This window comes from Hemitrygon akajei, chromosome 30 (assembly GCF_048418815.1).
Source record: "Hemitrygon akajei chromosome 30, sHemAka1.3, whole genome shotgun sequence".
NCBI lineage: Eukaryota > Metazoa > Chordata > Chondrichthyes > Myliobatiformes > Dasyatidae > Hemitrygon > Hemitrygon akajei.
In genome coordinates, this window is record NC_133153.1 from 25,780,774 (window position 1) to 25,808,608 (window position 27,835).

A 27,835-nucleotide genomic window follows, 5' to 3' on the forward strand; every position below is an offset into this window, starting at 1 on the left:
AAAAAGAGAGTTATGTTGACTGGAGGGAATTAATGAGCCTTGCCCAGAAATAGGTTTTCTGGCCTCGTGATGTTCTGACTAATGGTCTAATTCTCTAACAAGTGACATTGAACCGTTTACCGTTCTGGAAGCAACTTTTCTGAAACTTTATTCTTAAACAATAGATCAGCTCAGCTGATTACAGGCCCCACCTAAGATAACGGTCATGCTGTCGGGACAAGGCAGCAGGGGAATTGAAATTCTGTGAAATAAGTATTCACCCACAAAACTATTGGATTATCCTAATCCATCCAGTTTACATTGTAATAGAGGTCCCCAACCTGAGGTCCATGGACCCTTGCTTAATGGTATTGGTCCATGGCATAAAAAAACTTGGCAATCCAGGCACTATAGGAAAGAGCACAGTTATACTTACCCAAACTAGGCCTAGATATAATCCAATCTTGCAATTATAACCCAGGCTAATATCCCTATCCCTGAAGTACCAAAGATTCACAGTACATTTATTATCAAAGTATGTACTGTATATAAAAAACAACTCTGAGATTCATCCTCCCCCAGGCAGCTACAAAACAAAGAAAACCCATGGAACACCTTCAAAGAAAACATCAAAGACCCAACAGCAAAAAATAAGGAATAAATCTTGCAAATGGCAAAAAGCAACAAAATAACACACAGAGTATCAAACCACAGAGTCATCGAAGGGATCCCGTTTAGTTCAGCTCAGTTCAGTTTAGCGCTGCGTCATTTATTGACTGCAGGCTGCAGAGCCAGTCAGCACCGAAACACCTCAAACAGATTGGGCAAAAATCGCAAAACAAGAGTAGCTGTAAACCAGAAACACACGTAACAAAATGAGTCCACAGCTTAGCAAGTCTGAATGAAGCCACATCACCTAGCCTGCAGCTGCTGACAGAGGTTCATCATCAGCTTCTCCAAGGCAATTGGGGACAGGCATTAAATGTTGGCCCTGTCAGTCATGTAGAAAATCTAAATTCAGTACAAATTTTCAACCTAAAGCAGGACGATGGGATGAATTCCAACTAATGAATGGAAAATTCTGGCCTGCATCTGTAAACTGATTGATGTACAGAATGGGGCTCCTGTCAAGGGAATGGAAGCAAGAGTTTTGAAATAGTATCTGCAGTCTTTACTGTACACCCATCGCAGATATTAATAAGCAATAATTAATATCTGCATTGGGAGTTCAGTAAAGAGATGAATAGATGAGCTTAAGTTGGTGGGGTGTAAGGCACCCCTTCCCTCCGCGAGCATGCAGGTCACCCTTGGGCAAAGTGCTTAGACCCCCCTGATCAGGGTCACTTGAAGTCATGGGAGCAGGTGGTGGATGGTCGTATGGGCAGATGGTGTATATCGCAAGTCCTGCTTTTGTGACCTCATTCACCAGGCAGACAATCCCTGAAGAGTATTGATAATGGCTGGTGTCACCAGTCCTATAAAGACACTGCCCAGAAGAAGGCAATGGCAAGCCACTTCTGTAGAAAAATTTGCTGAGAACAATCATGGTCATGATCGCCTATGTCATATGGCACAGTACATAATGATGATGACACCCACATTTGTGCTCTTGCGATATCTTAGTGCAGGGGTGTCAAACTCATTTTAGGTCACGGCCGGATTGAGCAAAATGCAGCTTCATGCGGGCCGGATCAGTCGGACGCGTGCGAACGCAGCTTTCGTTGCCTCCGTTTTTTCAGCCTGCTCTCATGTGTCTCAGTCTCTGCTATAACTACAAAGTGTTTCACTTTACAAATTCCGTTTCTTATGAAGAAGACTGCCGAGCAAGACTGCCGAATAAACACTAAAAACCCTGAAAACCTGGTACCTGAATAAACTCAGCATTAGCCATTTCATACGCCATAGGCGCTTCGATTACTGGGGCCAGCTTTAATAGTAATTAGATATTATCCCGCGGGCCAAAGATAATTCCACCGCGGGCCGGATTTGGCCCGCGGGCCTTGAGTTTGACATATATGCCTTAGTGAAAATGCATTGAATTGTGTGTTGTGACTTTAACATCAGCCTTCCATTTAATTTATTGTGCTTCAGTCTGATATCTGTAAAACCAATAATTTGAGATTTATACTGGCACACACCATTATATCCATGTTTACATTGAAGAAAGGACAGGAGTAAAAGTAAGTGAAACATTTGTAATATTTGGTGCATTGTAGCTACCCATTTTAATTACGTAGAATAGGGAAAACAAACCAGGATTTGCCAGAGCTATGCTGATTAATTTTCCAGCAGCTTCAACTGCAGAAGCTTATTCAATTAATTCTAACATGAATAATGGTAGAACACACTTTACTATTGGGATGTCATTTTTATGCAGACACACATGACTGATTGGCTTGCACTGGCACCGATGTCCAACAGTGATTGCAAAGTATTGCCCTTTGTCTCCCCAGTCAACTCCCAATCTCCAGCTGTTTATTTTGGAATTTTAGCTGCTTTGATTTGATGCAAGTGTCAGCTGGAGTTAATTTAAAACTATTTGATTATACAGCATCAAATTCCAGGAGTCGGAGGGGGAGAAAACTCCACTAGCATTGGAGGCATGCTTACAGCAGAAGCTGTTTTAGGTTAGCGCATCGGCTTATCATCCCTGTTTCAAAGCAGAGTAAATTTATTGGAGGAAGGTCTTCCCTCCATTGAAAGCACCTAGTGAAATGATAATTAGCAGTACCTACATGGAATAAATCAGCAATAAATTAAATATCACGGACTCAGAGGTTACCATATGCAATAGAAAAATTACTTTTGCAGGAGGACTTTAAGGTACTTAACTGCAACAGCAGAAGAATATGACTCTGCATTTGGAATGTCAAAATAAACTGACCTGGGTGTGCTTTATACTGCCACTGTCTCCACCGCAGAACAATATTCTTTTTCATCATTGTCACCTCTATACGACTACAGCCCAAATTTTACTGACAGCAACCCATGGAAAGAGCTTACAGCTGACTTTGAAAACTTGACGATTATTGGGGCTTGGGTTTGTTTTTTCCCATGTTGAATTCATTTGGGTATCAGCTCTGGCTGATCTCAACAAGCAAGCAGAGCAGCCAGTCACGTTGAGGAGATCTCATTGAGAGCCAAAAAAATCCTCAAATACTCAGTAGGTCTGATGGTCTATTGAGAGGAGAACAAGGTTAGGTTCAACACCCAAAGAAAAGTCACTTGTCTGGTATGTACAAAATTTTGATTTTGAGGTAAAGAAAGCCCACATTCTCATTCTGGTTACAGACTCAATACTTTTATTTGGGACATGAATTTGAAATTAAAGGTATAAATTAAGAGCTAATCAGCTTGAAAATAGTTTGGTTTAAAATTTAAATTGTGGAATGATTATTCTGCAGGAATCTGACCAAAAATTTGGTATCTTTTTCAGAATCAGAAGGGTTATTCAATGACTTGGAGACACGGGGCGGTAGATGCCGGAAATCTGGAGCAACGCACAAAAATTTGAAGGAACTCAGCAAGTCAAAGACCAACAGAGGAAGGAAGTAGACAGTTAATGTTTCAGGTCAAGACCCTTCATCAGGACTGGTAAGAGATAGGGGAGATAGCTGGTATAACTCAGCATGGACTAGATGGGCTGAAGGGCCTGGTTCTTTGTTGTAGTGTTCTATGATTTTAATAAGGTGGGGTGAAAGGGTGGAGCAGGAATTGGTGTGTGTTGATGTTGACATCCATCCTAGGATACACTGGGACATATCATTAGTGATATAACCTGGGGTCATCGGGTGTTTTGGGTCTCTCCACATCAGACACTCTCACCCAGGCGACCCAGCCAGGGTTGATCAGACCCTGGCTCGTGTCCCAGCAGCATTGGTCCATGAGTCACACCTCTTGGCCCACAGCCATCTGAAGGCTCGCTCATCAGCCTCTTTGATGCTCCTGACAGCTCTTTTCTTTGCAGCCCCTGTAATGCCAAGGAGAGAGTAGGTTCTGCGCAGCGAGCAGCCAGTAAAACCTCCATACCCCTCCTCTATAAGCTCGCATCGTGCTCTCCACACCTGTCTCTGGCACTGCTCTACCAGCTGCTGGTACTGTGATCCAGGTGAGAGTGGGTGAGAGTGGGAATTATTCTGCAGTTATTGTGCCTTAATAAATGATGATACTTATCAGTTATTCAAGGTTTCAAAGGTACATTTAATGTCCGAGAAATGTATACAATATACATCCTTAAATAACCATCCACAAAAGCAGAGGAGTGCCCCAAAGAATGAATGACGGTTAAATGTTAGAACCCAAAGCCCCCCCAGCTCCCCCCCCCCCACACGTAAGTAGCAGCAAAGCAATGATTCCCCCTCCCAAAACAGCAAAAAAAAAACATTGGCACTCACCATGGAGCCCTCAAGCGTGCAGCAAAGCATCAACAAAGACACGGACTTGCAGTACCCCAAAGACTACTCGTTCACCCAGTATTCGACATGCCACAGGCTCTCTCCCTCCCTAATGAGGGAAAAAGGAGTGTCTCTGTTTCACAGCGAGAGGGGAGACATAACAAACAACTTACTGATTTATGATGTTAAAAGTCCGTTGCATCACTTTTTCCGAGAGAACTCGGGTCTCTGGGCACGCAGCCAGCAGCCAGCTCACTGCTTTCGATCTTCCATCTCCCATGACACGTAGAATTCCCGCAAAGGCAGTGACCTTCGGATCACCCGGCCCCAGAGCCACACGATCCCGGAACTCCAAAGGCGAACTAATCTCCTAGGCCGCATCCTTGGCATATCGAACAATGGGCAGTTGTGAAACCCCAAAAGCGGGTCCCATTCCTGTAAAGAACTGAAGTCAGTGTGTAACTCCAGATCAGACTCTTCAAAAGAACCCTGAAAGGGAAAAATAGAGATATTAAAGATAGAAATAGAGCTGTTTCCAAAGAGGCAAGCAAAGGAGTCACCATTAGGCACCATTGTCTCTCCTAAGCTCCTCCTCCTCGCTTCTTCCTTCAATAACATTTTCATGGCCTCCTACTATTGTTATTTGTGAGATTATTTCTTCAGAGCCATCAAGAAGACTTGATGAGAGGCATTGATCGTGTGGACAGTCAGAGGCTTTCTCCCAGGGCTGAAATGGCTAACACGAGAGGGCACAGTTTTAAGGTGCTTGGAAGTAGGTACAGAGGAGATGTCAGGGGTAAGTTTATTATGCAGAAAGTGTGAATGCGTGGAATGGGCTGCTGGCGACGGTGGTGGAGGCAGAAAGGATAGGGTCTTTTAAGAGATTCCTGGATAGGTACATGAAGCTTAGAAAAATAGAGGGTTATGGTGATGCACCATCAATAACTCTAGGAGACTGGAAGTGAACGATAGGCTTTTATTAACAGCGAAAAGGGAGCACAACATGTCGAAGACTGAGGGGGGAGCAGGGCCCCAATCGCCTTTATACAGGGGTCTGTGGGAGGAGCCACAGGAGCAGTCAGCAAAGGGGCGTGTCCAGACAGATACATAGCTTACCACATATGGGTAACCCTAGGTATTTCTAAAGTAAGTACATGTTCAGCTTTGCATTATGGGCCAAAGGGCCTGTATTGTGCTGTAGGTTCTCTATGTTTCTAAGACATGGCCATAATCATCATGAGGAAATGTAGGGGATGGATTGGGCAGGTGAAGAGAAGAGGAGCCAACTCCATCATCAAGTCAGCACTTCATTGGACCCCTGAGGGCAGAGGAAATGCGAAAGACCAAAGAAAGCTTGGCGCCATACCATAGATGCAGAGATGAAGATCATGAACCATGCCTGGGGCACAATAAAGAAGATGTCCAAGGATAGACAGAGTCAGAGACCCTTCATTGATGCCTAAATGGACAGTAAGTAAGTAAGAAACATTATTTCTTTGCTACTTACAAACCTACAACGTGGTCATGCTTTAGTCTGTTAACATCATCCAATGTGGAAAATATGCGATAATGTGGTTGTATTACCTAGAAATGGTGCAAGATGGTGCTACATTACTTACAATATGGTATTAAGAACTCACTTAAGTTTATTCACTGGCTTAATTTCTTTAAAGATTTCTTTTACAGCAAGAACAGTCCATAAAAATGTTTACTTTAAATTGATGTCTTGTGGTTAACTGGGATATTACTATCTGCTGCTCTGCGACTTTTATGTTTAACTGTAAATGTGTAGTTTGTCATTGTTAATACTTCAAAATCTAGACCAATGAAGTGCTGTGATTTTTCCTTTGAACATGTGATTTCCCTTTTGTGCTTGTTGAAGTTCTGATCTTCTGAAGGACATTTAAAACACCTGCAGTGTGACGGGGTAGCTGAGGTTCTTGACATGGGCTGATCCTCGCACCTATAGCATAAAAATTGACTGTTCCTTCACAAATGGAATAAATATGAAAGATCCCATTTTCTTCCAGAATGGTGCTTTTTTTAAAATTTCACTCACCGGATGTAGACCAACAAGGCTAGAAATAATTGAACCTCCCTAAATGTAGTGGGGAACCACCTTTTAATAGCTATCATTGTCCATGAGGTTGAGATACTTTACAGAACCTTTAGGCAAGGGCTTCCAATGTTCAGAGACAATGCTGATGGTAGAATGATCAAGCTTTGTCGAGCTAGTGCAGGGCGTGACCTAAAAGGGAAATTCCAGAATGTGATAATCCATTAGGAGATTTATTTTATCATTATTTGTTTATTGAGGTACATTGCATAACAGGTTCTTCTGGCCCTTCCTGCTGCACTGCCTGGCAACCTGTGATTTAACTCCAGCCTATTCATGGGACAACTTACAAAGACTATTTAACCTATCAGCTGATACGTCTTTGGACCGTGGGAGGAAACCAGAGAACCTGGAGAAAACCCACGCAGCCACGGGGCGAATGGACAACCTCCTCACAGGCAGTGGTGGGAGGTCGGTGAGTAACGGCAGTATATCTCTAGGTGGTGCAGTCTCAGCGGTGTTGGAGGCCGTGAATATGCAGGGTGATGGATGACGTGCCAATCAGATGAGGTGCTTTCTCCCAAATGGTGTTAAGCTTTTTTTAAAGGATTGCTGGAGCTCCACTCATCCAGGTAATCTTTCAACACTCTTCTGGCTTGTGCTTTGTCGATTACAGAGTCAGGAGAAGAGTCAGTAACCAGCTTTTGCATACTCTTACAGCAGGTTCCTGATTATTGATCATGGGGTATTTAGCAATGGTAATGTCCCTGAATGTCATCTATTTTATCCAGTAAGAAAGCATCTGACAAATGGAATGACCAGATACTTGTCTTAAATCTATTTTGCTTCCAAGGTAAGAGTCTGACATTTAAAACGTGAGTGATCGGCTTGTTGATTCAGGCCGCGGATAGCCTGCACGTTTAGAACATGAAACGCAAAGACCAAATGGTGATACAACATTATAGATTAATGCTAAGCACTTCCGATGGCGACTTAGGTACAAAATCCTGCATTTGTGGAGAAGCTCTTCAGTGCAAATGCAAGTGATGTGCTCTGAATTAGCATTGGATTATCCAGCCTCTGGCTGGGAATGACCCACCAATTGATTTGTAAGTAAATCACACAGGCTTGTTTTCTCATTGTAGAATCAAGCTATTTTGACCATTTTGTTGCTGCTGCCACAAGCCAGTAACCAGCACAAGGAAAATAATTGGTGCTGATATGCAATAAACTCTTTAAGCAGATGACCTGTACACTGCAAACTATAGATCGGCCATCAAATTTAGAGCACCTGTGACATTTCTTAACAATAATCTAAGCATGCTATCACTGAGGGTTTTCTGAATTTGCTATGTGCTACATGATTGCCCATTTACTGTTAATTCTTGATGATGTGAGCAATACAATATCATCTTCATTAAAGAGTTCATTACATATACCAAGGTTAAGTACAACTGACACCAGTTTGAGGCAAGATTTAATGATGCGCGTTATGAAGCAGCAAGCTGTAACGGTTGTTCCTTTGTTTATCCAGGAGGGGGCAGTCCTGATTGAAAAGACCCTGAAAGCAATCAAATTAAGTGTCATTTAAGAGCATATTGTATCAGGGCCTATTGAAAGAACTAAAGGATAATGTTCTGAAAGAAAGCTCATCTTCGCTTAATGCAGTTGAAATTTAATTCTACTGCATTCCTTTGTTCTACTGTGAACATCTGCAAGAAGATGAATCTCATGGTAATATATAGTGATATATATGTACTTTGATAATAAATTTACTTTGAACTTTTGAGATTCCTATTCAAAACTGGATTGGTTTCCAGTGGCTGGAATGGATGGTTTAGATAAGCTCGGCTCATATCCACTGCAGTTGAAGAGCAAGAGAGGACCTGATTGAACCTAATCAAATCCTGAGGGATTTGGCTGGAGTAGATGAGGAAATGTTCCATCTTGTGGGAGAATCCAGAACGAGGGAACACTGTTGAAAAATAGGTCACCCAATTAATTTATTGCTGAGACAAAATATTTCTGCTCAGAGAGTCTTGAGGAGCCACTTTCTCAAATGGTCTTGGAGGCAGAGTGTTTGAATGTAAGCAGGCCCTTATGAAGCAAGGAGGTGAAAGGTTATTAATGGGTTCAGGAAAATGTAGAGCTGAAATTATAATCAGATCAGCTTTTATTAAATGGCCCAGCAGATCTGAAGAATCTTTTTTAATGAAATCTCCAAACTCTTCCAATTCCGGCCCCTTGAACATCACTCGTTTTTTCCCCCATATGAATATACTATGTGTTCTGGAGTCGCGTTTTTAAACACCGAGGACCCTCTTCATCTTTAAAATTCTCCCTAAAAACTGCCTCTTTGATATCACAAATTTGATTTAATAAAACTCCCATGACATTTCTTCAGCTATTTACTATCTTTAGAAGGACTTAATGCAAATTTGTTGTCACCTTGGGCGCTAGACACAACATATCCAGACTTAAACTCAGGGCAGAATTTAATGTGTTTCACTGGTGTTCTTTGGAGGGAGGAGGCTGTGAGCTAAAAATTTGAAACAAGAACCTAATCTTTTGTAAAACCACTTAGGTATGGAGGAGTGATGAGCTACAAATAAATCTAGAAATGCTGGTGATATTCAGCAACATGTTTATAATCAGCATCTGTAAAGACCGGTAGAGTTAACATTTCAGATCGATGACCTGTCATTTGTTTCTGTCTCCACAGATGTTGCCTGACCTGCTGAATATTGTCAGTACCTCAGGGCAACACACACAAAATACTGGAGGAACTCTGCAGGTCAGGCAGCATCTATGGAGAAGAATAAATAGTCCACATTTCAGGCCGAGATCCTTCATCAGGACTGGAAAGGAAGAGGGTATAAACCAGAGTGAGAAGAAGGGGGGTGGGGGGGGAAGGGAAGGATATGATCTGGTAGGTGATGGGTGAAACAAGGTGTGTGGCAGAAGAGGGATACAGTGAGAAGCTGGAAGATGAGAGGTGGGAAGGATAAAGAGCTGAAGTAGAAGGATTCTCTTGGCAGAGGAGAGTAAACCATGGGAGAAAGGGAAGGCAGAGGGTCACCAGAGGGAGGAGATGGGCAGGTGTGGAGAGAATGGAAAAGATTGGAGGCAGAATGGGGAACGGAAAGAGAGGGAAGGGAAAGGGGGTAAATTCCTGGAGATTAGAGAAATTGATGTTCCTGCCGGCAGGTTGGAGGTTACTCTGTCAGAATATGAGGTGTTGCTCCTCCAAGCCGAGGGTGATCTCATCGTGGCCTGGTTTTCTGGTTTTACTTTGGATTCCCAGCATGTTCCAGTTGCTAATAAATAACAAATATTTAACCTGCTTGCAAGGACTGGAATGTTATAGAACATAAATAAGAGCACGGATAGCCCATCTGGCCCTTCAAGTCTGTTCCGCAATATATTAAATTCACAGCTGACCTTCAGTGCCATTCCCTTAAATTCTCCAATCTGAATAAACTTAATTACTGACCCTCTGTGGACACGTGGGATAGAGAATTCCAAAGTCACATCACGTTGTATGTAAAAAATCTTTATCTTAATTTTAACCTTAACGGCATTAGATATCTTAGTCTTAAAAGCCTAACCCCTGTTCTGGGATTGATTTCTGGTCCAGCCAACAGAAACACCATCCCTGGATCCAGCCTGTTAAGCGCAATAGAATGTTACAAGTTTCGCAGAGTTCACCTCTTATTCTTCTAAACTCCAGAGAATACAGGCCTCTAATCTACTCAGTCTCCACCATCTGAGCCATGTCATCTTTTCACAGCCACCATCATCCAAGAGGTCCCTCACCACCAAGTTCAAGGACAGCTACCTTCCTATAACCATTTGATTTTGAACCAACCAGGAAAAACTTAATCACTATAGTATAACGGCACTGTGGAAATGGAATTGGCTTATTATTGTCACATGTACTGAGGTACAGTGAAAATTCTAACTTGTATACTGTTCATACAGATCAAGTCATTGCACAGTACATTGAGATAGTACAAACTAAAACAACAATACAGAATAAAGCACAATAGCTATAGAAAAATGCAATACAGTGCAGGTAGACTATAGGGCGCAAGATCATAATGAGGTAGATTGTGAAGTCAAGAGTCCATCTTATTGTACTAGGGAACCACTTTATACCCTTATAACAATCAGGCAGACGCTGTATTTGAGCCGAGGGATATGTGCTTTCAGGCTTTTGTAACTTCTGCCCAATGAGAAGGAGAGAAGAGAGAACGTCCAGGGTGGGTGTGATCTTTACAGAGTCATAGAGCACTACACTAAAGAAATAGGGCCTTTGGCCCATCCAATCTGTGCCAAACTAATGTTCAACCTGCAAACACAGCCCTCCCACTTATGTACTTATCTACACGCCTCTTAAATGTTGCAATTGAACCCACATCTGCCACCTCAGCTGGCAGCTCATTCCACACTCACACTACCCTCTGTGAAGAAGTCTCCCCTCTGGATCCCTCTAAACAGTTCACCTTTCACCCTTAATCTATGATCTCTAGTTCTAGTCTCACTCAACCTGCTTGCATTTACCCTATCTACACTCTTCTGTTCAACGAACAAGAGCCATGTCAATCTACCATCCCTAGTCCCCTGGTCTCTACCCTGTTCACCTATTCTCTGCGAGGTAACTTTTAAAAGGCCTTCTGAAAATCCAGCAATTTCCCCTACTGGTCACAAACAGAATGAACTCTTGTAGATCAGTCAAGCAAGTTTACTTCCATAAATCCCAACATCTCCTCTTAGCCATTTCACTCTTCTTTTGCACTATCATTCATCTAACTCTCTTAATAGTGCTGTCAACTTTCAATTTTTAGCTGAGATGCTATTTTTAATGAGATAACTGCCCTGATACAACTGCCTATAGGTTACGTGAACAGAAAACATTTCCTCCAGGGAATACTGTAAACCTTTCCCAATCTGTCTCTGCTCCTCTACCTGAGCAATTAGACCACCATCTGCTCCAAAAACCAACCACCACATGGTCCTCCTGACCACCAATTGGTCCACCAGAAACTCAACTAATTCCACTTGATCCCACTTAAGTCCTCCCCCCTCCCCCTCCAACCACACCTACCAATTGACCTCAAGTGCTGTTTGTCTCTATGGATGCTGCCTGACTCACTGAACGTTTCCAGCACTAACAGCTAGTTTTTGCATTTGGCCCAGATTAGCCACTGCCGTGTGCTGTAGGCGACAGATACAGCCTATGAATGTATGGGCAAACCAACCAGCAAAGAAATGGACCTCCTACCATTACAAACTGCACTCTCTTCAGAAGATTCCGGTAGATTCCTCATATCAACATAGTCCCCCATTTGGAGGTGTATCTCATGAGACAAGATGGTCAATTAGTGATGGAAGAAACGACGATTTATTTATTTCTGTTTAAGATACAGTGTGGAGAAGGCCCTTCTGGCCCTTCGAGCCACACCGCTCCAGCCACCCCCGACAAACCCATTTAACCCTAACCTAATCGCAGGACAATTTACAATGACCGATTCACCAACCTGGCGTGCCTTTGGACTGTGGGAGGACGTAGCAACACCCGTGGGAAACCCCTGTATTTCATAGGGAGGACGGACAAAGACTCTTTACAGAATGGCGCCAGAATTGAACTCGAGGCTCCGGAACGCTCTTAGCTGTAACTACTATGCTACCATGGTGCCACACAAATTAGCAAAGACACAGCTGGGCTAAGATACCATATTGGCTCTCTCACCTATATAAGAGCACAGATTCGGCAGAGGGCTAAGTGAAACAGACAAATTCCCTTCCAAAAGAGAGCCAGTATTTGGCAGGAGATCCGGAGACGAATTTAAATTAATTGGCACTGGTGACATCGATATAGTCATTGAATTTCACCTCCATATTTCACATGGTCTGGAGATAGTAATATTATAATTAATTAGAAGAGTGTCGCATTATTACAAATATGTTTGAATGAAAGGTTGTGTGCACACAGGAGCAATGTTATTGAGTTTGCACTGTTCAAAGGCAAATTTAGGGCTAATGTTCATGCATGGATCAAAAATCTGAAGGATCATGTGACAACCAAATCTTCCTGCTGAATGGAGCAAGGTTCGATTTATTGTCGCTTGGTACTAAGATGCAACAAATCAGCTTCTCCTTCTGTGACTGTAACATCCAAATATTCTGGGCTTTTTTTGGGATTATTTTAAAAAATGGGAAGTAAAAGATGGCAAGAACAGGATTTTAATGTTTGGTCAGCGTGCTCCCTTGAAGGTTATCAATGGAACACCAGACAGCTTTTCTTCAAAGATCATCAATAAAAGATTAAGAAGGGAGAAAATGCATGTAGTCTCCTGCAATGGTGATTAGTTTTATTTAATTTCTTATACTAAACTGATTCCATTGTTCCTCTGAGCTGAAATGCACTCAGTGGCCACTTTACTAGTTAAACCTGTACACCCGCCCATTAATGCCAATCTGCCAATCACATGTTAGCAACTCAATGCCTAAAAGCATGTAAATAAAGCCAAGGCATTCATTTGTTGTTCAGTCCAAACATCAGAATAATTGTTGGTGCTAGAAAGGGTGGTTTGAGTATCTCAGAGGGTGCTGATCACTTGGGATTTTCAGGCACGGAGTTTCACACCTCTCTAGAGTTTACAGAGAATGGTGTGAAAAAGAAGAAAAAATATCCAGTTCTGTGGGGGAAATAATGCTTATTAATGAGAGAGGTCAGAGGAGAATGGGGTACTGGTTCTCACTGACAGGAAGGTGATAGTAACTTAAGTAACCAAGTTGACCAACACTGGTGTGCAGAAGGGCATCTCTGAATGCACAACACATTGAACCTTGAAGTGGATCTGTCACCAACGTGGAACGCCCACAATGTTCACCACACACTTTGTCACCAATGGGGAACGCCCACAATGTTCACCACACACTCTGTCACCAACGTGGAATGCCCACAATGTTCACCACACACTCTGTCACCAATGTGGAATGCCCACAATGTTCACCACACACTCTGTCACCAACGTGGAACGCCCACAATGTTCACCACACACTCTGTCACCAACGTGGAACGCCCGCAAGTATCACCACACACTCTGTCACCAACGTGGAACGCCCACAAGTATCACCACACACTCTGTCACCAACGTGGAACGCCCACAATGTTCACCACACACTTTGTCACCAATGGGGAACGCCCACAATGTTCACCACACACTCTGTCACCAACGTGGAACGCCCACAATGTTCAGCACACACTCTGTCACCAACGTGGAACGCCCACAATGTTCACCACACACTCTGTCACCAACGTGGAATGCCCACAATGTTCACCACACACTCTGTCACCAACATGGAACGCCCACAATGTTCAGCACACACTCTGTCACCAATGTGGAATGCCCACAATGTTCAGCACACATTCTGTCACCAACGTGGAATGCCCACAATGTTCAGCACACACTCTGTCACCAACGTGGAATGCCCACAATGTTCAGCACACACTCTGTCACCAACGTGGAATGCCCACAATGTTCAGCACACACTCTGTCACCAACGTGGAACGCCCACAATGTTCACCACACACTCTGTCACCAACGTGGAATGCCCACAATGTTCAGCACACACTCTGTCACCAACGTGGAATGCCCACAAGTATCACCACACACTCTGTCACCAACGTGGAACGCCCACAAGTATCACCACACACTCTGTCACCAATGTGGAATGCCCACAATGTTCACCACACACTTTGTCACCAATGGGGAACGCCCACAATGTTCACCACACACTCTGTCACCAACGTGGAACGCCCACAAGTATCACCACACACTCTGTCACCAACGTGGAACGCCCGCAAGTATCACCACACACTCTGTCACCAACATGGAATGCCCGCAATGTTCAGCACACACTCTGTCACCAATGTGGAATGCCCACAATGTTCACCACACACTCTGTCACCAACGTGGAACGCCCACAATGTTCAGCACACAATCTGTCACCAATGTGGAATGCCCACAATGTTCACCACACACTCTGTCACCAACGTGGAACGCCCGCAAGTATCACCACACACTTTGTCACCAATGGGGAACGCCCACAAGTATCACCACACACTCTGTCACCAACGTGGAATGCCCGCAAGTATCACCACACACTCTGTCACCAACGTGGAACGCTCACAATGTTCACCACACACTTTGTCACCAACGGGGAACGCCCACAATGTTCACCACACACACTGTCACCAACGTGGAACGCCCACAATGTTCAGCACACACTCTGTCACCAATGTGGAATGTCCACAATGTTCAGCACACACTCTGTCACCAACGTGGAACGCCCGCAAGTATCACCACACACTCTGTCACCAACGTGGAACGCCCACAATGTTCACCACACACTCTGTCACCAACGTGGAACGCCCGCAATGTTCAGCACACACTCTGTCACCAATGTGGAATGCCCACAAGTATCACCACACACTCTGTCACCAACGTGGAATGCCCGCAAGTATCACCACACACTCTGTCACCAACGTGGAACGCCCACAATGTTCACCACACACTTTGTCACCAACGGGGAACGCCCACAATGTTCACCACACACACTGTCACCAACGTGGAACGCCCACAATGTTCAGCACACACTCTGTCACCAATGTGGAATGTCCACAATGTTCAGCACACACTCTGTCACCAACGTGGAACGCCCGCAAGTATCACCACACACTCTGTCACCAACGTGGAACGCCCACAATGTTCACCACACACTCTGTCACCAACGTGGAACGCCCGCAATGTTCAGCACACACTCTGTCACCAATGTGGAATGCCCACAAGTATCACCACACACTCTGTCACCAACATGGAATGCCCGCAAGTATCACCACACACTCTGTCACCAACGTGGAACGCCCACAAGTATCACCACACACTCTGTCACCAACGTGGAACGCCCACAATGTTCAGCACACACTCTGTCACCAACATGGAATGCCCGCAAGTATCACCACACACTCTGTCACCAACGTGGAACGCCCACAAGTATCACCACACACTCTGTCACCAACGTGGAACGCCCACAATGTTCACCACACACTTTGTCACCAACGTGGAACGCCCACAATGTTCAGCAAACACTCTGTCACCAACGTGGAATGCCCACAATGTTCACCACACACTCTGTCACCAACGTGGAACGCCCACAAGTATCACCACACACTCTGTCACCAACGTGGAACGCCCACAAGTATCACCACACACTCTGTCACCAACGTGGAACGCCCACAATGTTCACCACACACTTTGTCACCAACGGGGAACGCCCACAATGTTCAGCACACACTCTGTCACCAACGTGGAACGCCCACAATGTTCACCACACACTCTGTCACCAACGTGGAATGCCCACAATGTTCACCACACACTCTGTCACCAACGTGGAACGCCCGCAAGTATCACCACACACTCTGTCACCAACGTGGAACGCCCACAATGTTCACCACACACTTTGTCACCAATGGGGAACGCCCACAATGTTCACCACACACTCTGTCACCAACGTGGAACGCCCACAATGTTCACCACACACTCTGTCACCAACGTGGAACGCCCGCAAGTATCACCACACACTCTGTCACCAACGTGGAACGCCCACAATGTTCACCACACACTTTGTCACCAATGGGGAACGCCAACAATGTTCACCACACACTCTGTCACCAACGTGGAATGCCCACAATGTTCAGCACACACTCTGTCACCAACGTGGAATGCCCGCAAGTATCACCACACACTCTGTCACCAACGTGGAACGCCCACAAGTATCACCACACACTCTGTCACCAACGTGGAACGCCCACAATGTTCAGCACACACTCTGTCACCAACATGGAATGCCCGCAAGTATCACCACACACTCTGTCACCAACGTGGAACGCCCACAAGTATCACCACACACTCTGTCACCAACGTGGAACGCCCACAATGTTCACCACACACTTTGTCACCAACGTGGAACGCCCACAATGTTCAGCAAACACTCTGTCACCAACGTGGAATGCCCACAATGTTCACCACACACTCTGTCACCAACGTGGAACACCCACAATGTTCACCACACACTCTGTCACCAACGTGGAACGCCCACAAGTATCACCACACACTCTGTCACCAACGTGGAACGCCCACAATGTTCACCACACACTTTGTCACCAACGGGGAACGCCCACAATGTTCACCACACACACTGTCACCAACGTGGAACGCCCACAATGTTCACCACACACTCTGTCACCAACGTGGAACGCCCGCAATGTTCAGCACACACTCTGTCACCAATGTGGAATGCCCACAAGTATCACCACACACTCTGTCACCAACGTGGAATGTCCACAATGTTCAGCACACACTCTGTCACCAATGTGGAATGTCCACAATGTTCAGCACACACTCTGTCACCAATGTGGAATGTCCACAATGTTCAGCACACACTCTGTCACCAACGTGAAATGCCCACAAGTATCACCACACACTCTGTCACCAACGTGAAATGCCCACAAGTATCACCACACACTTTGTCACCAACGTGGAACGCCCACAAGTATCACCACACACTCTGTCACCAACGTGGAATGTCCACAATGTTCAGCACACACTCTGTCACCAACGTGGAATGCCCACAATGTTCAGCACACACTCTGTCACCAACGTGGAATGCCCACAAGTATCACCACACACTCTGTCACCAACGTGGAATGTCCACAATGTTCAGCACACACTCTGTCACCAACGTTGAATGTCCACAATGTTCAGCACACACTCTGTCACCAACATGGAATGCCCACAATGTTCACCACACACTCTGTCACCAACGTGGAATGCCCACAATGTTCACCACACACTCTGTCACCAACGTGGAACGCCCACAAGTATCACCACACACTCTGTCACCAACGTGGAACGCCCACAATGTTCACCACACACTTTGTCACCAACGGGGAACGCCCACAATGTTCACCACACACACTGTCACCAACGTGGAACGCCCACAATGTTCAGCACACACTCTGTCACCAATGTGGAATGTCCACAATGTTCAGCACACACTCTGTCACCAACGTGGAACGCCCGCAAGTATCACCACACACTCTGTCACCAACGTGGAACGCCCACAATGTTCACCACACACTCTGTCACCAACGTGGAACGCCCGCAATGTTCAGCACACACTCTGTCACCAATGTGGAATGCCCACAAGTATCACCACACACTCTGTCACCAACGTGGAATGTCCACAATGTTCAGCACACACTCTGTCACCAATGTGGAATGTCCACAATGTTCAGCACACACTCTGTCACCAATGTGGAATGTCCACAATGTTCAGCACACACTCTGTCACCAACGTGAAATGCCCACAAGTATCACCACACACTCTGTCACCAACGTGAAATGCCCACAAGTATCACCACACACTTTGTCACCAACGTGGAACGCCCACAAGTATCACCACACACTCTGTCACCAACGTGGAATGTCCACAATGTTCAGCACACACTCTGTCACCAACGTGGAATGCCCACAATGTTCAGCACACACTCTGTCACCAACGTGGAATGCCCACAAGTATCACCACACACTCTGTCACCAACGTGGAATGTCCACAATGTTCAGCACACACTCTGTCACCAATGTTGAATGTCCACAATGTTCAGCACACACTCTGTCACCAACGTGGAATGCCCACAATGTTCACCACACACTCTGTCACCAACGTGGAATGCCCACAATGTTCAGCACACACTCTGTCACCAACGTGGAATGCCCACAAGTATCACCACACACTTTGTCACCAACATGGAATGCCCACAAGTATCACCACACACTTTGTCACCAATGGGGAACGCCCACAAGTATCACCACACACTCTGTCACCAACGTGGAATGTCCACAATGTTCAGCACACACTCTGTCACCAACGTTGAATGTCCACAATGTTCAGCACACACTCTGTCACCAACGTGGAATGCCCACAATGTTCAGCACACACTCTGTCACCAACGTGGAATGCCCACAAGTATCACCACACACTTTGTCACCAACATGGAATGCCCACAAGTATCACCACACACTTTGTCACCAACGTGGAACGCCCACAATGTTCACCACACACTCTGTCACCAACGTGGAATGCCCACAATGTTCAGCACACACTCTGTCACCAACGTGGAACGCCCACAAGTATCACCACACACTCTGTCACCAACGTGGAATGCCCACAATGTTCACCACACACTCTGTCACCAACGTGGAACGCCCACAATGTTCAGCACACACTCTGTCAACAATGTGGAATGCCCACAATGTTCAGCACACACTCTGTCACCAATGTGGAATGTCCACAATGTTCAGCACACACTCTGTCACCAACGTGGAATGTCCACAATGTTCAGCACACGCTCTGTCACCAACGTGGAATGCCCACAATGTTCAGCACACACTCTGTCACCAACGTGGAATGTCCACAATGTTCAGCACACACTCTGTCACCAACGTGGAACGAACACAATGTTCAGCACACACTCTGTCACCAACGTGGAATGCCCACAAGTATCACCACACACTCTGTCACCAATGTGGAATGCCCACAATGTTCAGCACACACTCTGTCACCAACGTGGAACGCCCACAAGTATCACCACACACTCTGTCACCAACGTGGAATGTCCACAATGTTCAGCACACACTCTGTCACCAATGTGGAATGCCCACAATGTTCAGCACACACTCTGTCACCAACGTGGAATGTCCACAATGTTCAGCACACACTCTGTCACCAACGTGGAACGCCCACAAGTATCACCACACACTCTGTCACCAACGTTGAATGTCCACAATGTTCAGCACACACTCTGTCACCAACGTGGAACGCCCACAAGTATCACCACACACTTTGTCACCAACGTGGAAAGCCCACAAGTATCACCACACACTCTGTCACCAACGTGAAATGCCCACAAGTATCACCACACACTTTGTCACCAACGTGGAACGCCCACAAGTATCACCACACACTCTGTCACCAACGTGGAATGTCCACAATGTTCAGCACACACTCTGTCACCAACGTGGAATGCCCACAATGTTCAGCACACACTCTGTCACCAACGTGGAATGCCCACAAGTATCACCACACACTCTGTCACCAACGTGGAATGTCCACAATGTTCAGCACACACTCTGTCACCAACGTTGAATGTCCACAATGTTCAGCACACACTCTGTCACCAACGTGGAATGCCCACAATGTTCACCACACACTCTGTCACCAACGTGGAATGCCCACAATGTTCAGCACACACTCTGTCACCAACGTGGAATGCCCACAAGTATCACCACACACTTTGTCACCAACATGGAATGCCCACAAGTATCACCACACACTTTGTCACCAATGGGGAACGCCCACAAGTATCACCACACACTCTGTCACCAACGTGGAATGTCCACAATGTTCAGCACACACTCTGTCACCAACGTTGAATGTCCACAATGTTCAGCACACACTCTGTCACCAACGTGGAATGCCCACAATGTTCAGCACACACTCTGTCACCAACGTGGAATGCCCACAAGTATCACCACACACTTTGTCACCAACATGGAATGCCCACAAGTATCACCACACACTTTGTCACCAACGTGGAACGCCCACAATGTTCACCACACACTCTGTCACCAACGTGGAATGCCCACAATGTTCAGCACACACTCTGTCACCAACGTGGAACGCCCACAAGTATCACCACACACTCTGTCACCAACGTGGAATGCCCACAATGTTCACCACACACTCTGTCACCAACGTGGAACGCCCACAATGTTCAGCACACACTCTGTCAACAATGTGGAATGCCCACAATGTTCAGCACACACTCTGTCACCAATGTGGAATGTCCACAATGTTCAGCACACACTCTGTCACCAACGTGGAATGTCCACAATGTTCAGCACACGCTCTGTCACCAACGTGGAATGCCCACAATGTTCAGCACACACTCTGTCACCAACGTGGAATGTCCACAATGTTCAGCACACACTCTGTCACCAACGTGGAACGACCACAATGTTCAGCACACACTCTGTCACCAACGTGGAATGCCCACAAGTATCACCACACACTCTGTCACCAATGTGGAATGCCCACAATGTTCAGCACACACTCTGTCACCAACGTGGAACGCCCACAAGTATCACCACACACTCTGTCACCAACGTGGAATGTCCACAATGTTCAGCACACACTCTGTCACCAATGTGGAATGCCCACAATGTTCAGCACACACTCTGTCACCAACGTGGAATGTCCACAATGTTCAGCACACACTCTGTCACCAACGTGGAACGCCCACAAGTATCACCACACACTCTGTCACCAACGTTGAATGTCCACAATGTTCAGCACACACTCTGTCACCAACGTGGAACGCCCACAAGTATCACCACACACTTTGTCACCAACGTGGAAAGCCCACAAGTATCACCACACACTCTGTCACCAACGTTGAATGTCCACAATGTTCAGCACACACTCTGTCACCAACGTGGAATGCCCACAAGTATCACCACACACTTTGTCACCAACGTGGAATGCCCACAATGTTCAGCACAACACAAAGTAACATCAACAGTAGAGCAAACAAGACAGAAACAGTAAAGAACCCTTTTCCACTCTCCCTACCCCCCTTCACACGTCCTTAGATGGCGAATATTATTTTTCTCCAAATATCTCTGCTCATCTCTCTTAAGTATTTCCAGTTTTAAATGCTGGATCCAGTTCCTTTTAACCTTCCAACCTTCAATTGGAAGCAGTTTTATCTGCTTGCTCTTTCTTAGTCATTCACTGTCTCAAACATAATATATATGGTGTAAAATTAAAGTTTAGAGATTGTTGAAAATGACAAGTTTGATCACTGTTTAATGACTGGAAATTCCATTTTTATGAAACTCATAAGAACTTTATAAAAATTAAACCCCATCCCCAATCTGTTCATTTAAATAAGTCTTGATATTTTCATAACCTTTGACATAATAAAATATTTCTGATCATTCTTATGGCAGGACTGAAAGCGGTCTATTGAGAATAATTTCAGAGCTGCACAGCTAGCTTGAAAATTTCTCATATCGTGGCCTCAATTATAGTTAGTGCTGGAATACTATTTAGTACCCATTTATAAATTCTAAAATTTGTGCCCTCTGCTTAAATAGTAACCGCCACTACTAAAAGATTTCTATTTTTACTCTCCATCAGTGTGGAGAGATGTTTGGAGGACAAAGTTCGAGGACACAGTGTCAGAAAATGGTGCTGAGGTGGAAGATTGGAGATGACCTTGATAAATGGGAGTTCAAAGTTTGAAGTCAATTTGTTATCAATGTATATATTATATGTTGCTGAGAGCCGTCGAGTCGTCGTTGACTCATGGCAACCCTATGGGTAGTGTAGCTGTCCGTTGGGTTTTCAGGGCAAGATACGGCTAGGCCTTTCTTCTGTGAAGATACTGCTGCCCAGGATGGAACCCAGCTGGGTTCGAACTCAGGACTATCCGCCTCAAAGGCCAGTGTTGATACCACGACACCACCGGCTATGTCACCATTACTACCCTGAGATTAACGGGCATTCAAAGTAGAACAAAGAAATACAATAAAATCAATGAGAATCAACACACTGACAAAGACACAAACAACCAACATGCAAAAGAAGAAAGGGAGAGGAGCTTTGAGGGCCATCTTACTTACTCCTGCTATTGTATTATATTCTTATGTGCGCCGTTATCTGTAACTTAGCCTTGGAATCAAATCAGTTCGGAATCAGAGTCAGCTTTATTATCACTGTCTAGTATGACAGGACATTTATTGTGTTGTGGGAGCAGTACAGTGGAAAGAAAGAAAATGACTATGGATTACAAAATAAGTTGTGTAAAGAGAAAAGAATGATGAGGTAACATTCATGCCTTCATGATCTTTCAGAAATCTGATAGCGGAGGGGAAAAAGATGTTCTTGAAATTTTCAGCATAGGGCTTCAGATCCGTGTACCTTCTCCCTGATGGTAGTAACAAGGGGTTATTTTCCAGATGGTGAGGGTCCTTAATGATGGACGGTGGCTTCTTAAGGAACCACCTCTTGAATATGTCCTTGCTGGTGAGAAGGATTGTGCTCATGATGAGCTGGCCAAGTCTAAGAACCTCTACAGCCTCTTGTGATTCAATGCTTTGGATCCTCCAAACCAGACTGTGATGCAACCAGTCAGAATACTCTCCACTGCACAGCTATAGAACTTCACAGGAATCTTTGGTGACATTCCAAATCTCCTCAAACTCCTAGCAAGGTAGAACTACTGTGTCTTCTTCAAGATTATGTCAATATTTTGGTCCCAGGACAGATTTTTGGAGATGCTGACACCTTGGAGAGGGCCTTAGAGGAACTTGAAGCCTTTCCACAGCTGATGCCTCCATGAGTTTTCTCCTGACTTCTCCTTCCTGAAGTCCACAAACAATTCTTCGGTCTTGCTGATGTTGAACGGGAGGTCCTTGTAACACCACTCAACCAACCGATGTACCTCAATCCTATATGCCTTCTGGTCAACATCCAAGACTTCAACAACTGTGGGGTCCTCTGCAAAGTTATAAGTTGTGTTTGAGCATTCATTTCAAATGAAAATCTAAATAAAATGCTGGAAATCCAAAATAAAAAAAAAAGAAAATGTGAGAAGTATTCAACTGATCAGGCAGCAACCGTGAAAAAAAATGGGCAATTTACATCCGAAATGTCAACGTGGTTTCTCTTTTCACAGATGCTGCCTAATCTCTTGATGTTTCCAGCTTTTCTTGCAGTCATTCCTTTCCAATTTTTTTAAATCTTCAGAATAACTTTCTATGTATAGCAGTGGTTAAATGACCATGAGAAAGAAGCTCTATTGCCCTTCTGGTATCGGTGTTTGTACTATTAGAACAATTATTATCTCACCAGCATATAGTCTTCAAACTCACATTGCCTCAAGCCTCAAATTCAAATACAGTTTCCACCAATCCCCTTTTCTAGGAGATTGAACTACATATCTGCATGATTTTTCATATTGTAATTTATAGTTTTTTATATATTGCATTGTACTGCCGCTGCAAAGCAACAAATTTCATGCCATGTCAGTGATACTAAATCTGATTCAGATTCTGAATCTCTCTGAACCTTCTAGGCCCTACACTGAGAGTCCTATCAGAAGCAGTTAATTATTTTACTCTCTAGTAAACTGTTAACAAATGTTTTAGTGAAATGGTTTATTCTCCGTAACTTCCGCCATCTCCGACGGGATCCCACCACCAAGCACATCTTTACCTTGCCCTAGCTTTCTGCTTTCCACAGGGATCGCTCCCAACATGACCCTCTTGTTATTCGACTCTCCCTACTGACCTCCCTCCTGGCACTTATCCTAGCAAGCAGAACAAGTGTTACACCTGCGCCTACACCTCCTCCCTCTCTACCATTCAGGGCCCCAAACAGTCCTTCCAGGTGAGGTGACACTTCACCTGAGAGTCTGTTGGGGTCATCTACTGTATCCAGTGCTCCCAGTGTGGCCTCCTGTAAATCGGTGACACCCGGCGTAGATTGGGAAATTGCTTTGTCAAGCACCTATGCTCTGTCTGCCAGAAAAAGTGGGATATCCCGGTAGCCACACACACAAAATGCTGGTGGAACACAGCAGGCCAGGCAGCATCTATAGGAAGAAGTACAGTCGACGTTTCGGGCCGAGACCCTTCGTCAGGACCCATTTCAATTCTACTTCCCATTCCCATTCCGACATGTCAGTCCATGGCCCCCTCTACTGCTGCGATGAAGCCACATTCAGACTGGAGGAGAAACACCTTATATTGGTCAACATGGTAGTTTAGTGCTTAGCACAAAGCTTTACAGTATGGGCACTCAGGTTCAATTCCCGCTGCTGCCTGTAAGGAGTTTGTACTTTCTCCTCATGACCGTGTGTGTTTCCTCTGGGTCATCTGGTTTCTTCCCACAGTCCAAAGATATACCAGTTGGTAGGTTAACTGGCCATTGCAAATTGTCTCATAGATAGGCAAGGATTAATCCAGGGGTTTGCTGGGTGGTGCAGCTTGAAGGATGGGAAGACCCTATTCTGTGCTGTATCTCAATAAATAAAATTAATTTCGTCTGGGTAGCCTCCAACATGATGGCATGAACATCGATTTCTCAAACTTCTGATAATTACCCCCCAACACCTTCACCATTTCCCATTCCTGTTTCCCTCTCTCACCTCCCTCTGATGCTCCTTCTTCCATGGTCTTCTACGTTCTCTTATCAGATTTCCCCTTCTCCAGCCCTTTATCTCTTTCGCTAATCAACTTCACAGCTTTCTACTTCACCCTTCCCCCTTTCCTGTTTTCTCCTATCACTTGCCACCTTGTACTTCTTCTTCCCTTTCCCCCATCTTCTTACTCTGACCTCTCATCTTCTTTCCCAGTCCTGATGAAAGGTTTCAACTCAAAACATTGGCTGATTACTCCTTTCCCTAGATGCTGCCTGGCCTGCTGAGTTCCTCCGGGATTTTGGGTGTGCTGCTTTGGATTTCCAGCATCTGCAGATTTTCTCCTGTTTGTGGCTTTATTTTATCTCTATTTTCACAACTTTTATCAACATTTTCATAAACAGGCTTCAAATCTATCCATCGCTGGTATTTGGATGCTACAACAAAACTTGACAGTGGATTGCAGTGCAGAACTGGAGCTGGAGGATAGTGCGTATATCGATCACTAAAAAAAATCATGACTCACTGTAACCTCTACCTCCATGCAAGTCTCGCAGAAGGGACGCATCAATCGAAGCCTTGTGTTCAGCATCCACTTCCGACAAGAACCACATTCACCTTCAGAAGACCTCGTTCTTAAACATCTACTGGCACTTCGATTCATCCCCAATAATAGATTTTGGGCATATGTTATGTATGTAAATAAAAACATTTCTTTTCTGAAGATAAGTTGTACTGAATGTACTGAAATAGTTAGGTAGCAATTTGAGAGCTACACTCAGTGGCCACTCTGTTAGATACCTCTTAACCTAATAAAGTAACACTGAATGTATGTTCGTGGTCTTTTGTTGCTATAGCCCATCCACTTCATGGTTCATTCAGAGAAGCTCTTCTGCATACCACTGTTGTAACATGCACCGATTTGAGTTACTGTTCCCTTCCTGTCAGCTTGAACCAGTCTGGCCATTCTCCTCTGAACTCTCTCATTAACAAGGCATTTTCACCCACAGAACTTCCTTTCACTGGAATGTTTTTCTTTTTGTTTTTATCACCATTCCCTGTAAATTCTAGGGACTGCTTTGTGTGGAAATTTCAGGAGATCAGCGGTTTTATGAGATACTCAAACCACCCCATCTGGCACCATCAATCATTCCACGGTCAAAATCACTTATATCACATTTCTTCTCCATTCTGATGCCTGGCCTGAAGAACAAGTGAACCTCGTGACCATATCTGCATGCTATTACGCACTGAGTTGCTGAGTGGCTGATTAGATATTTGCATTAATGTATATGTGCACCTACATAATGTGGACACCATGTGTATATGGAAGTGTTCCACTTCATAACTGAGCAGCTATAGTAATACACAAATTGTTGGATTGACTTTGCATCTTTACATTTACAGATGAATGAAGCATGAAACAAAATCAAAGCACCAATACTACTGAAAATCTCAACAAACTGAAGAAAGGGAGAGGAAATCTTTTTGATATCAGGCAGCAAATGCACATCACTGTTGGTGGTACTCACCTTAACACATCTTTGAATTCAATGGAAGTGATTGTTTAAAGGCCCCAAGTGCTTAAGACTTGCAAAAACCATTCAGCGGGTCAGGTGGAATCTGTGGAGAAGTAGATGTTTCAGGTCAAACACCAATCCTTGGGATTTATTCGTCTTTGTTGGGGAATCTCAGAATCACCTGGCTATTGTGAAAGATGATTTCAAAATGTTTACAGGTAGATTGATGAATACGTGAAATTGACTTTGATCCTCGTCCTGAAAAAGCAGATGTTAGAGTTATTGTCATTCAGTCAGATAGTATGGAAACAGGCCCTTCGGCCCACCGAGCCCATGCTGACCAAAACCAAAGTCCAGCTTATTGTTATACATACAAATATATGTATGCGCAGGTGAAATGAAAAACTTACTTGTAGCAGCACCACAGGCACATAGCATTAGATTAGTAGCAATCACATGATAAACATAAACACAAATCATGCACAATATTTTCAAGAAAGAACACAATTAAAGCAAAACAAAGTCCCCTTTAGTGCCAAGTTTTGCTATGCTGTACTGAATAGGGTTGTGTCGAATTGAATTGTTAAGGGAAGGATCCACTTGCACTAGTTTAACAAATTCCATTAATGTTATAGATATAAGGCTGTGTTGAAAGGGATCTCTTGGTACCATTCCAACTCAAAGATGGCAAAATCTGGTGCTTGTGTTGGCTGAGGCTCAGAATTAATTCACGTCTAAAATCAGAAGTTTGTGGGTTCAAATCTCATTGCAGAGACTCAAGTGTGAACTCTGAGCATATTATGTTCTGGACAAGAACCAAACCTATACTCCATATGCCTTTTCAGGTGGATGGAAAAAAATCCCCCACGTTAATGTGTAGGTGATTGGTTCTGGCCAACATTACTGAGATAGATCTTTAGGTCTTCCTTCAAGTTCACGGCAGCTTGCTGAACACAAATTATCTCTGGCATTCAGCAATACAATGGTGGCTAAACTTCAAAGATATTATTTTGGGATGATTTAGGTCATGAAATCACTATTGTGATCCTTCTTGTTTGTACACCCTTCTTATCAATCATTCATTCGATGTTCCAACTGAAAGGCTAGAACTTAGTGTGTTCCAATAGAGGTAACAGTAAGTAAGAGACACCAGTAAAAGACCTAATTCAGTATCTAAAGGAAACAGTAGGGATAGAACTTGAGATTCAAGAGATTCTGCAGATGCTGGAAATCCAGAGTAACACAGACACAATGCTGGAGGGACTCATTAGTTCAGGCAGCATCTATGGAGAGGAATAAACGGTCAATGTCTTGGGCTGAGACCTTCATCAGGACTCACGTGATGTCAACTGTTTATTTATTTACTTAGAGGTACAGCAAGGTAACAAGTGCTTTGGGAGAATGAGCCTGCCCTGCCCAATTACAACCACGTGCCTAATTAACCTACTAACCCATATGTCTTTGGAACGTAGGAGGAAATCAGAGCACCCAGAGGAAACCCACATGGTTGCAAGGAGAACATACAAACTGCTTACAGGGAGTGGTAGGAACT

The 27,835-nt window shown here is 44.6% G+C and overlaps 1 long non-coding RNA gene across 1 annotated transcript; it reads right to left on the bottom strand.

The window, feature by feature from the left end:
* Positions 1 to 4,357: 4,357 nt before the first annotated feature.
* On the bottom strand, positions 4,358 to 27,835 carry LOC140718737 (uncharacterized). The gene is made up of 3 exons (XR_012096775.1): positions 26,296 to 27,835; positions 6,540 to 6,621; positions 4,358 to 4,862 (listed from the first exon to the last, which is right to left on the bottom strand). It is a non-coding gene; the product is annotated as an uncharacterized lncRNA (long non-coding RNA).